Genomic DNA, 13,947 nt, shown 5'->3' with positions numbered 1-13,947 from the left:
CAGACAGCAACATCTGCCTCCCGGTAGTCAATCGTCCCCCCCCCAAAAAAAAACCCTTCTTAGATCCGGATTATTTTGTTACCTGCTCCTTTGCAGTGTTTTTTGAGTTGTCCAGTTTCAACTTGTAGATTTCTCCATCTGGATAGTTCTCAACCAACTTCCGGATATCTGAAGGCTGTCCCGGAGAAACGGAGCCTCAGACATCCGGTTTACAGTCACCTTTTTTTTTTTTTACTACTTAGCGATATGCACATAACCGTGTAACCACATATAAAACGTTTTCTGACATTTGTGCACTTATGCACATAATAGCGGAGAGAGGGGGAGAACTGCATGGTGCCGTTGTGTAGATGGCAGACAATGATTTCACCATGGAGTGATTCGAACTGCAGTATGGCAGTCTGATCAATAATATCCAGAACAAAGATATTTGGGACAAAACTGGGTCAGTTTAACATGGACACAACACACTGTGTGACCAAGCCGATTGTGTGGCTCTTGAAGCCCTCACCACCCCATCAGCCAGCTTGAAGAAGGCATTTGTCTCTTTAAATCACTTATTCCAGCCAAGCCAGCTTCCATCCTTTCTTCCTTGAGACTCTCAAACATCTTACATTTATGTCTTGTGGCTCTCAGACATCTGACATTTATTCTACATGGCTCTTTCATTAAGCATGTTTGGCCACCCCTGACCTAGCCTATGTTGTTTTCATTAGGCAGTGTGATGGCAAAAAGGCTAATGGCTTGGGTGAAAAGGAAGCAAATGAATAGAAGTCCCAATTAATTAGATTCTGTCCTCCACCCAACACACGCACATGACTTCTAGGTTGATCTATTGAGAGCTTCCACGGTCTACATTCTTACATAGTACTTTCTGTTGTATGTTCTTCCCCCTAACTATTTTTTTAATTGAAAAGCTGTCTTAGAGGCTGTCATTAGTATCTGTCTGTCTGTCTGTCTTTATCTATCATCTATCTATCATGTTTATAAGCCCACCTTTCTTCAGATAACTGGCACCAAAGGTAGGTAATAATAAAATTAAGACAACATGTAACATAATTGTGGCATGGTATAAATAAAGTAAGAATTAAAGTAAAAATGGAATGAACAGGTCCATCCTATGCAGAATTTCCATCAGTTTAAGCCCTTTGAAATCAATGGGATTGGACTGGCATAACTTTGCAGAGGATTGTATTACTGGACAACCAGCATTAAAAAGAAAAAGAGGACAGTGGCTTGGATCCTATGAATGAGTTTATTGTGTCCCAGGGAGTCTCTGTTTTGGAGCCCATTTCCTCTAAAACTTGCATTTATGCAAGTTCACAGTTTTCCAGTGTGCCTTGTGCAAACAGATCCAAGTCCATGTATTTCAAAACACCCATCAAGCAAATCATCTTGTGGTGCCAAAGGCTCTTCTAAATAGTTCCATTTTACAAGCCTTCCAAAACAGCAAGAGACATATGTCCTCTAATTTCCTCCACGAGATAATCTCAATACCTAGCATTAAAAAAAAAAAGTAGTGGAGTAGAACAGGACTAGAAATCGAAGCAGCTGAGAACTGCAGCTTAACTATTTCATTAGCTGCTTGCCAGCTCAAAACTGCCCTCCCCAGGTGGCTGTTCTCCTTGTGAGTAAAAAATACTCAGAGGTCCCCAACCTTTTGGAGTCTGTGGGCACCTTTGGAATACTGACAAAGCGTGGTGAAGCCACAAAATGGCTGCCACAAAATGGCTCAAACAGGGAAGGAGTCATGGTATAGTAAACAATGCAAAGATGATGGAACCATAATGTGCCATAATGTTGTAATAGAACATATCTTCTACTGAACTATCTCCTCCTAAATTGAATAATACTCTTCATTTGGCATCTATTGAAATAATGTGATATTAATGGTCAAATACAGGTCAGTCTTCTTTACTGTATTATTAAAGCTGCAATATAAGAAATAATTACCATTTTGTATTATTTATGGTTATTATTATGATGTTCTGTTATAACACAGTCCATCAGTAGAAGATAGTTTTCAAAATGAAGTACTAAATACTGGTGTCTTCATCTGAACTCAGTGGACTTCTGGACATCTAAACAGTTAAATGGACTTTAAAAGATACAATTGTGCACTTTATTGTGTTGATAACTAATACATACAATTCTTGCACTCTGTTATTGGTAATACATGAGATTGTGAATGGATAGAGGATGTCAATGAAAAGAATATAAGTATTTCTCTTATCTTATTATGACAGAGATTAATGACAATGTCATATGTAAATCTTTATGATGCCAGCACAAATATACAATATTTACACTGAGACAACTGAATTCATTATAGTGCAGGCATGGTTTTGTCATCTTTGGGTTGCCACAAAATGGCTGTCATGAGAGGCAGAGCAGCTGTAAAATGGCTGCTGTGAAGATCCTTGTGCTGCAGTGGTAGTTGCTGCCAAAGCAATTTTTTTTTTTAAATCAGAAGCCTTGCTAGAGAAAAGCCCCATCTGACCCCTGCTCACTTTCTAAAAACACTTGGTAGGCACTGGAAAACATGTGGCTCCAGTCTATAGCCTTCCTCCTGGGGTTAAAAAACCTCTTGGAGGTGTAATTTTGAGGGGAAAGGTGAAGCCTTTCATCACAGCTCTTTCCCTCCAAGTTAAAGGCTCCAAGTTACTGAACACTGCTAGGCTAGGGGACAGAAATGTGCAACAGCATGCCAGGTGTAGATTGGCCCTAATTCAGCAGGTTCTTTTATTTCTATATATCAGTAACTATTGAAGAATGAGGTTGCTGTCAAGGAAATGTGTAGTGTCCACAGACATCCCCAAAGTACAGACAAATACTGTTATTTGCTTGCATAGCTCTAATCACAGTTTTATCATGGGTCTCTCCAAAGAACATTTCTCCCAGGCCTCAGAGAGAAGGAGGCTACACAAGGAAACCTGAATGCCCTCGAGGTGTATGTGTGTTAACAAAGAGAATGATTCAGTGGCTAGGGAATCTATTAATTAAGGGTTTTTTTCACTTGAATTAAATAAGGATTCTCACATTACTGACAAGAACAGTAACTCCACTGGGCATGCCAAACTGCAAGTACAGAGCTGGAGATTACACAAAAGAATCCTGTGAGTGTTGCATAAGATGCAATATTTACCATTGGAATATATGATTGAAAATGCTATTTGAAAAGGATGTATGTGAGGTAACCCTGAACATGGATGACCAGCTGCAATATCCTTGAGCCAGTTACAATGCAATCCTAAACAGAGTTACATTCTCCCAATCCCATTGACTCCAATAGATTGAGAAGGGTGTGACTTTGCTTAGAACTGGATTGCACCATTCGTTTTAAAGACTAAGGCCCAGTACAACCCAGCACTTTTATATCCAGGCTGTCTTATAAAGTCAGTGTCACAGAATGGTAACAGCTTCATGGAAGAGGTCACATCTTGCATTATGTGGAGAAGTGCTGAGGAATTAATGGATGTGCTTCCTGAAATGTTTGGTCAGGAGACAGACTGATGGAAATCCTTTGCCTTTCTAGAATAGAATCATATTCTAGGGTTGCTAGGTTTGACACAGAAAATATCTGGGGACTTTGGGGTGGAGCCAGGAACCAGGATGCAACATCACTGTTGTGGCATCACATCCTGTGATATCACTTCCAAGTCAATGGTCAACTGTGATGTCACTTCCAGGTCAATCCACCTGGCTTCTCTTGCCTTCAAGTCAAAGGCAGACGGGTGGGGTGTCGACGCAGCTTCTCCCAGCCGGGCTTCCTTCACAAGGGAGGCTCAGCTCAGTGGAGAACATGCCCCACCCGGCTGCTCTTGTCTTCAAGGTGAAAGCAGCCAGGTGGGCTATCAGCGTGGCTTCTGAGCATGACTCAGAGGAGAACACTTCTGCAGTGCGCTCTCAGAGATGCTCTGCGCCTCTGAGAGTGCACTGTGCAGGCCCACCCCTGGGTGGGGGTGTGGTGGCAGGGCAGGCACAGGTGGGGGCACAGGACAGGTGCTGACCTGGGGTGCCTGAGGCCCTAGCACTGGGCCTGCCAGGGTCCTGGGCAGGTAAAAGAAGTGGTGGCAAAGGAAGGCAGCCTCCAAGAGGTGGAGAGGTGCCCCGCCGCCCCCATCAGCTGCCTGTGTTCCAGGCAGATGAAAGAGGTGGCGCAGCAACAATGTGTGCATCATTGTGTGGGGGGCAGGAATCCTTGCTTGGGGCTTCCTTCTTTTCAAATATAGAAGTAAAACTCCTCAAAAGGCAAGGAGTGTATTTTTAAACGTAGAAGCATTTTGAATGATGTGACTTTGTAGCAGGTGGATTCAGTGCTCAGTAGATCTGGAACAAAGCTGAATGGAGAAAGGGCCTTTCTCTCACTCTTTTCTCCCCATCTTTTCCCTACCATTCTTTCCCTGTCTCTCTCTTTTGTTCATTATGTTTGTCTGTCTTCCTTCCTTCCTGCCACCTACACATTCATCACCCCCCTCCCAAATATTTTTTCTAGCGCCTGTTGTATTTCATCCTACAACAGACTTTACTGTTAGTTAAATAATAATATTAAACATTATTAAAAGAAAAGACACATGCAAAGCAGACATTGAACATGTTGGTTTTTAACAGTAGCGGTTATTCATCCTTTGGATCCAGGCTTCAGACTTGCAAAAGCTTTTGAGTTTTTAAGGGTGTGTGAAATTTCATTGAGAAAAGAAATGAAGTGAGAATCTCTCTCTCTCTCTCTCTCTCTCTGACTTCTTAGATTAAAAAATAGCTACAATGGTAAAGTGATTCTCAGGAGAGGGCAGAAGGTATGAACTTTGTCATCATAGAGATGGAACAGATTTTCCAAACTGTTGAGGTCAGAGGCTCTGTCAGTCATAATTGTAATGACATTGAGCCAATGCATCATAGGCCTATCGCTGGGCAGAGAGACTACTGCTGGATACTGATCTACACTCCTCAGGGCTTCCCGATAGGAATGGGGATGATGATAAACGCATCCCCGAAAGCTCTCTGATCCTGGGGTGTCAAGGCTTAAAGAAATATTAATGATGTCATATTTCTTAATGAAGCTGAAAATTTCCCCAAAATACTAAGAATTTTTTTTCCAGTCAAAGTTTTCATTTCAAATGGAGTTGTTTGCCAACTAAGTGCTTCATGTAAGTAAAAGCTAAATTTGGCAAAAAAAAAAGACTGTTTTTTGAGTTTCATTAGCCAAAGGAACAGCCTTGAGATTGGCCATCAAACAGATGTTTCTCACTGCTTCTCAAAGATCTGTCCCCACATTTGTAGCTTTGAGTGAGTATTGTGCAAGTTGACCAAGGACAAGAGGAATTTCCACTCTGATAACTGGAAATTGCTTTCAAGAGGACTAAGGATCTATTGATGAAACCTTCAGCTACATTTATTTAATATAATTTCCAAGGTGTTTGCCAGTTCCTCAGAGCTGACAAACTTCTGCATGCTAAGGTTGTACATTCCCATAGAATGAGCAATTTCCATCTGAGCTTGAACAAAACAACAACAAAGCCGCTTAGAGAGGTGAGAGAGTACTTCCAGATGAGGGGCTGTTCTTCCCAATGCATTCTGGCCTGTTGCTATCACTTTCTTCAGTTCATTCTGCAGATGGGTGTATGAGGTGTGTAAGCAGTTCTTTTGGCTGAAGAACAACTGCCCACCTCATTTCTGGCCCAAGAAGGTCATGCTGTGGTAGGTCTTCTCGATGGCAGCCAGGTGAACTAGCCCAGCCAGGAGTGAAAAGCAGCTGGCCCTGGAGCTCTTGTTCGCCTTGCGTTCCTTCTCCACATTGTCCAGGGCCTTGTCATAGGAAAAGATACACGGGGGAAGAAGAAGGTCACCATCGCTGCCTGCTCCACCAGGACTGGCATGCCTAGAGGATCAACTCCCCCATTTGTCTACTGCCACAATGCAAACAGATTCTCATCTTGTCTTCACTCTTTCACACATACAACCTGTGAGACCAGACAATATAGTTGCCAGAGGAAGTTTTTGGATGCTTAGACTGAACACTCTCTAGAGCCTTAATTTGGAGGAAAGTGTACAGACTTCAACCTATGCTTTTAACGATTTTCTCAACCTTTTTTGCACTCTTTTGCCCTATATGACAGATGGCTTCTTCCTGAGAATTCTCACCATCATCACTCTCAGAACTATCACCTTGGCTTCCAGTGCCTGCTTTAACAGCTCAGTGTTCGCTGATGGAGGTGGAAACCAAAAATAATTTAAATAATTTTAAGTTTATTTCTGTTGCCAGTCACTTATATATAGACAGAGAGGCACACACATGAATACAAATAATGTAAGTAAAACAATGTAAAGTGCTTGATTATTAATGTTCAGAATTCTGGTCTAAATGAGGGGGTTTGATTTTTGCCCTTGCCCAGAATTAGGACATCTGATGGAGGTATTAAGGGCACAACTCACTGTTCCTACTTAATGGTTTCCTCTTCAAGGGCCCCTTCTATAACTCCTGCCTGCAGCGACTTTGACATACACCTAATTTTGCTTCAACTCCTGGGTAGTTTGGATTTTCCTTCTACATACTCAGCTTTCTTCTCTCTATCATCTGTTTATGCCATGGCGGGGTGGGGTGGGGAGGAGAGAATGCCCTACCTTGTCCCTAGCTTACTTGCTAGATCTCTTTCACTCACACACAGCCAGGCAGACAAGGCAGGCACACTCACCTGTGCCTTTGCTCTCCTGTTTCCCCCCACTTCAGAACCCCAAGCAGAGAAGGTAGTAGAGCTTATGCCTTTGAGAATTTCTTGTCTATTAGCAAGTTGGAAACTTCACAGAATGTTGAAACTGTCTGCTCTTGAGAAAGCTTTGTCTTGCAAAATGCTGTTGTCAAGCTGGTGGAAGCATAGAGGAATTGAAGTCCGGGAGCATGAACAGCTGAGAGAAGCATTTTCCTGGTGTCTACATACACTTGGGATTATTCAATGGCAAATTGAACTGGTGCAAAGCATGTTTCTTGCCTCTTGCAGTGCGTTCTGGAGTGAATTGTGAAAGCCTTGTGGAATTGTATTATTTCACAGCAAGAGTGAAAGTGAATTGTGCTTCAGTGGTTATTAAACTGGTGTAAGCATGTAAGCTCTGTGGAAAAGATCCGTTGCTTCTTACAGTGTGTTCTGGAGTGAACTGTGAAAGCCTTATGGACTTGTATCACTGCCTTTTACAGCAAGAATGAAACTGAACTGTGCAATCCTATCAGACATTACTGACTTTATTATAGTTTGTATATGTTGTGTTGTCGTATTTATACACTAATATATATGCTTTAATTTGCTTATTGCCACACAGTTGTTTTGTTATTGGTTGCAGTTGCACTAGGCACAACCATTCTCTTTTTATAGCAGCTCCAAAACCAAAACAAAACCCAGCCTTTCCCCCTCATAATATCCCAGCAGGCATTGGGTAAGGGGATGAGATGCATCCTGTAGGGTGAAAAATGGGCACAGGATTTCTAGAGATAGTGGGAGGAGTTAAGTGCTGTGAGGAAATAGTTCTAGTTCAGAAAAGTTCAGAATTTGGCCTGAGGCAAATGAAAGGTGAGTGGCAAGAGCACTTTGAGAAGATCCAAGGCAATTGGGAACTGACAGCGGATTGGACCAAAATGAATGTAGAAGGAATAGGAAAATGTAACAGGAAAGGGGGGCAAGAATGGAATGATACATGGAAGAGATTTTACAATGCAAAGGAAAACAGCAGTGAAAGAGGACCAAAGCAGAGATGTAGAAAGATACAATGACTTCAGTTGTTATGTTCAAGCAACCCTGTCCTGGCTCAAGATTCAGCACAACAGAACATACTCTGCCTCTCTTTCTATTTCTTGACTCGGGAGAAGAGGCTAGCAGAATCAGTATCTCCTCAGACTAGTAGGTCTTGGGATTCAATAATGCTGATAGTTCCAATGGAAGTCCCCTCTACATTTTCTTTTGAACTGGATGCCCATGACAGGTTGGAATGTAAGCATCCCTTTGGCACTTCATTGTGTTTACCCCATGCTTTCAAACTGGTTCTCCTAACTGATTGTGACACCTAATTTATTTATCCATTTATTATGCATTTCCCACCCTTCCATCCTGAAAACAGATCCCTAATTTGGCCTAACCGTTATGACCTCAATTAAAGAACAAAACAAAAAAAACCCCCACTATGCTGCTACAGTGTAGAACAGGTTCTCCTGATCAAGCGAAGGTCAAAGCAAAAAAAAAAGTTCCATTTCTACCTTGATGGTGACCGGCTCATCTGTTGTCATATTACGTTGTGTAGGACTACTGGCTATAGCTGCAAATGAAGCCTTCCAGAGGTGGGGCAACGCTTAAAACCAATGCCCTCCATTTTCTTTCATGGGTTGGCTCACACAGTAGGGTCGCCAGGTCCAACTCAGGAAATACCTGGGGATTTTGGGGGTTGAGCCAGGAGACTTTGGGAGTGGAGCCAGGAGCAAGATTGTGATAAGCACGATTGAACTCTGAAGGGAGTTCTGGCCATCATTTTTAAAGGAGCCATGCTCCTTTTAAATGCCTTTTCCTCTATTGGAAATCATGGAGGATGGGGGTACCTTCTATTGGGGCTCATAGAATTGGACTCCCTAGTCCAATCTATTTAAAACTTTGGGGGAGGGGGTAGTTGAGAAGAGGTTCCAGATGCTATGATGAAAAATTGGTGCCTCTATCTCAAAAAACAGTCCCTCAAGAGCCCCAGAAACCCAAAAGTTGATTCTCCATTATACCCTATGGTCTCCATAGGGTATAATTGAGTGCCCAGTAGAGGGGAAGGGCCTCCAAATCAGGGGATCCCCTGCTACCAACTGGAGATTCCACAGAAGAAGGGGTTTCAGCATCAAGACAAACAGATAAAATACTGAAAAACAATGGGCATGTAAATCCTTAAGTATGAGTTTGGCATATATACGATTTTAAAATCTCTTCCCTCCAGAAAAATTACAAATCTTTACAAACAACAGTTTAGTTTCAAATTTTCCAGTAGAGGGATTAATAGTCTTCAGAAATTCTTCCTCCAATAAACAAAGTTCGTAATGCTGTCCAAACATGTTGTGAAATTCTTTCCAATGGCGGGACCTAGAAATCCTTACAGCCTTCATAAGAGAACCTATTGATTCTGCTGAAAGCTGTGAACCTTGGGTCTGTGTAAGAAGTTATTGAAATCGGGTTCCATTTTAACAGCCTGATAACTGAAGAAGACCGGTATTGAAACGTCTTGAAATCTAGAGGGGACTTCTTATGAAGGCTGTAAGGATTTCCTGGTCCCTCCATTGGAAAGAATTTCACAATATGTTTTGGAAAGCATTATGAACTTTATTGGGGGAAGGATTTCTGAAGACTATAAATCCCTCTATTGGAAATTTTGAAACAAAACTGTTGTTTGTAATGATTGTAATTTTTCTGGAGGGAAGAGATTATAAATTGATGTTGTTTCTGTATACACTGATTTAAAATTGTATATATGCAAAAATCATACATAAGGATTTAAGTGTAATTGTTTTTCAGTGGTATTCTATCTGTCCAATTGGGGATTGGCAACCTCACCACATAGGACAATGATTCATGGCCTCATTCATGGCCTCAGCCTGGAGCCTCATGCATTGACAAGATACAGTAGCAAAATGGCTCCTGCAGAAGCTGTGGGTGCAGGATCAAGGAATTACAGAGTTTGCCACATACCCTGCAGGTTTTATTTTATTTATTTATTTTATTTTATTCGATTTTTAGCCCACCCTTCCCATAGGACAGGCTCAGGGCAGGTTACATCACAAAAACAATCAACAATAAAAACAATAAAAGACCAGTTTAAATATATAACATCTAAAACTACAGAGACTAAAATGGCAGGTTCTGCCTTACAGACATGGCTTGTTGTCCAGGTCCAGTAGATCTTTCAGCACTGGGATGGAATGAAGGGTAACAAGTGATGTCCACTGCCTCAGCTGAAAGCCTGGCAAAAGAGCTCTGTTTTACAGGCCCTGCGGAACTGGAGCAGATCCTGTGGGGCCCGGATCTCCAGGGGGAGCTCATTCCACCAGGCAGGGGCCAAGGCTGAAAAGGCCCTGGCCCTTGTCGAGGCCAGATGGACGTCTCTGGGGCCAGATATTACCCAAAGTTGCTGGGTCGCTGATCATAGACCTCCAGGGCTCATACAGGGAGAGGCAGTCTCATAGGTATGCTGAACCCTGGCCATATCGACCTTTAAATGTAAGCACCAACACCTTGAACTGGATCCAGTGCTCAATAGGTAGCCAATGCAGTTCATGCAGCACATGATGGATCCGTGCTTGTAGAGGCGACAGCGTCAACATCCCCACAGCAGCGTTCTGCACCAGCTTGAGTTTCTGGAGGAGGGTCAAGGGCAGCCCCATGTAGAGAGAGTTACAATAATCTAGTTTTCATATTGAATGGGTCATGTTGTAAAAAATGTCAAGACCATTTATGTAGCAGTCCTCTTCTCTTCCTCTTCCATATGCTTCACACTGCTCCCTCTTTTGCCACACCTAGTCATTTCCTCATGGATATGGAAAAGAGATCCTTGTGAAAGCATATCCTCTACCCTCACAATGCCACCTCAGAACCATTCACTGGTATTGCCCCAAGAATACTGTGAATGGTGAAAACCTGTCAGACATAAGAATATAAGAGAAGCCATGTTGGATCAGGCCAATGGCCCATCCAGTCCAACACTCTGTGTCACACAGTGGCAAAAAAAAAAAAAATTATACACACACACACTGTGGCTAATAGCCACTGATGGATCTCTGCTCCATATTTTTATCTAACCCCCTCTTGAAGCTGTCTATGCTTGTAGCTGCCACCACCTCTGTGGCAATGAATTCCACATGTTAATCACCCTTTGGGTGAAGTACTTCCTTTTATCCGTTTTAACCTGACTGCTCAGCAATTTCATCGAATGCCCACGAGTTCTTGTATTGTGAGAAAGGGAGAAAAGTACTTCTTTCTCTACTTTCTCCATCCCATGCATTATCTTGTAAACCTCTATCATGTCACCCCACAGTCGACGTTTCTCCAAGCTAAAGACCACTCTGGCTATCTTGGCTGAGCAAATATTTCAAGCCAGGACTCCCCTGTTCCAAGGCTGACAACCTACCCACCATGCCCCTGAGTCAATGGCTCCACAGGATCAGGATACCTCTTTACAGATAAAGTAGCATCTCTGATCTACCATATATGTAAATCTTCCCGCATGTTTTCCCAAGCCAGATTTCCCTAAATAATACATTGCTTCATACATTTTAAATTTGGGCTGTAAGTCAGCCATCAAAAATGCAATGCATCCTAATATCAGTCAGTTCTAGTCAAACACTTTGTCTGCAACATTCCCTTGTGGGAAATATAGGTCATGGATAATTTACTGATATGGAGGATCCTTGACCAGGTATGTAAGATTATGTATGAGTGCATCACCATCACAATGCACCGTAACTGTAAAATGCCAAAGAACAATCCTGGCAGGGAGACGGATGAGCTTGGCTTGTGTTTTTTGGTGTGTGTGTGATTTTTCCCCCTCCTAAGCTCTTTCATTAAGCTAGCATGAGATACTTCAGCATAATGCTGCCGTTTCATTAGAGAATCTTGGGTAGATTTGCCAAGAAGTATTTAAGAGTAAGCAAAAAGGCCTTAACTAAAGGCTATGCAATTTCATGGTGAGTTATGTGTCTGGAAAGCAATAGTTCATCACCTCTAAATTCATACGGTTCATTACTTGCCAATCCAACATACAGAGACATCACTGCGGAGGAATCCAAATGGACGCTAAATCGACATGAGCCCTGTAATTATGAGGCAATCAAAATAAAAGTCACTGGGTTTCAAAGTTAAAATGAAAATCCGTAATTATGTTCTTTTTTTTTAAAACCAAAGAAGCTTAGATTAAAGAGAGAGGGAGGGAGGCATGACTGTATGCAAATCAGATGCACAGAACACAGTAGAATGTATCGCTCGATGCCTGTGCTTTCTAAATAATAGACAGGGTAACCATATAGACTGGTTCTGTTGAAACTTCTGACAAATGTGATTAATGGTGTTCTTCAAGCACATTCAGCACCTGAATATTCAATGGGAAGGGCTTGCCTCCCCTCCCCCTAATCTAATCTTGTATGGAATTATATTAAAACGGTGGCTTAACTTGGGAAGTCGTGAGAGAGAAAGTATGAATTGCATTTGCGGCAAAAAAAATTTACAATTTGGAAAAAAAACCCCACCCTGCTATTTTCACATGCAAGGCTGCAAACAGCAATTAATCACTGTTCTTCCCCTCGTCTAAACTTGACTGTGAAGTTTTGAGAAAGAGAATACTTGAAAGGAATTATTTGAAAGCCTCTGTCAATGCCATAAAATGTCAGGAGAAAAAAAATTAGGTGAGCGTCTTTGGCATAAATCTGTCAATAATGTAATTATTGACAGGAGTCGTGGATTAGCTTCGATATGCCTCAAGCAATTGGCTCTCAGGCCTAGTTGTATATTTATGACTCCTGATACAGTTTATCTTGAGGGCTCCCATTGTCACACCATGATAGGTCCCTTCATATTCTAGTTCTTCTCTCCATGCTGTTTCTTATGTTTCATTGACTTTAATTATGCTTACACACTTAGGCTTACTAAAGATTTGACCCCATGGCAATTACTTTGGAGTAGCTTTGTGTGTTGCTTGAGGCATTTCCCTTAGAGAAAGTTTTAAATTCCAGTTCAGGGACCAGTGGAAATTCAAGGCTGTGATCCAGTAGATACTTTTTTGAAACTAAATGGTAGTGAATTACAAAGGGACTTGCTTTTGGTTAGCTATTCATGGGATTGAACAATGAAACTTTTCCTATTGCTTCATTTTTGGCATAGTAATATATGCCATGCAAATCAGTATATTATTGTTGTTGTTTTGTTGCCTTTTAAATGATGTTAACATTTCTCTTTTCTCCATTGTCAACTATGATGTTTGGAAAAGACATGGACTTTGAAGCACTTCCAAACAGTTTCATGGCAGTATCCCAGGTAGAATTCCTCTCCACCTTTTGAACCTTCTATAAACACCTGAATCCAACTTATTGCTCACAAACAGCAGTCTATCTGGGATTCAATAAACCTGTTTTTGCTACCTGCTTGAATTTAAAAACGGGATGGGGGTTTCAGGCATCAGACAGGCTAGAATGTGGCGTAGTGTGGTCAGTGTGGTGTAGTGGGGAAGAGTGACGGATGCAGATCTGGCACAACTGGGTTCAATTCCCCATCTCCCACCTATGAAACCTGCTGGGTGACCCCAGGTCAGTCACATTCTCTCAGTCCCATCTACCTCACAGGGTGCTTGTTGCGGGGGGAAGAGGGAAACATGATTGTAATTTGTAACCCACTTTGATACTCCTATCGGTAGGGAAAAGTGGGAAACAAGTGCCAACCCTTCTTCTTAAGCTGCCCTGAGTCTGCTTACGGGGAGGGTGGGATATAAATCTAAATAAATAAATAAATGTTTGGGAGGTTCTGTATAGGCTTAGTGAGATATAGGTTGTATAGGCCTGACCTAAATGCTACTGCACTCATCTTCAGAAGCAGTCTCTAGGATACTTCTGAAAGGGTGAGGGTCATCTTAACTGGGGCTACCAACAGGTTGAAGAGATAATATCCTGTCCCTTTAACAGAGGCTTCATAGGATGTTATTTACTTGGTGATGTTATTTACACCCATGCTATGAGAAGCTTCAGCTGCTTCTGTTGACATGAGAAGTCTCAATTATAGACAAATAACCTTTTTTGCCAGGCCTGCTAGCAACCTTGTTTTTAACATTGACTCCCACTGAGTACATGTCCTAAGGAAGAAGTAAACACTCTGTCTACCAGACTGGAAATATGGCAAGCCTAGCAACAGCCTTTTTTGCTTTGGTTTCACTGCTAAAGTGTAAGGGGATTTTGTACTT

The 13,947-nt window shown here is 42.0% G+C and overlaps 1 protein-coding gene and 1 pseudogene across 16 annotated transcripts in view; one reads left to right on the top strand and one right to left on the bottom strand.

Moving 5' to 3' along the window:
* The window catches only part of NRXN1 (neurexin 1), a 1,496,060-nt gene that overhangs the window by 842,172 nt on the left and 639,941 nt on the right, over window positions 1-13,947 (top strand). The window lies entirely within an intron of this gene.
* Window positions 4,622-6,500, bottom strand: LOC132585248 (KICSTOR subunit 2-like; annotated as a pseudogene).

The sequence above is a fragment of the Heteronotia binoei genome, chromosome 1 (genome assembly GCF_032191835.1).
Source record: "Heteronotia binoei isolate CCM8104 ecotype False Entrance Well chromosome 1, APGP_CSIRO_Hbin_v1, whole genome shotgun sequence".
In the NCBI taxonomy this organism is placed as follows: domain Eukaryota; kingdom Metazoa; phylum Chordata; class Lepidosauria; order Squamata; family Gekkonidae; genus Heteronotia; species Heteronotia binoei.
Note: the sequence above shows the minus strand (reverse complement) of the source record. Positions and strands in the feature narration are given on the sequence as shown.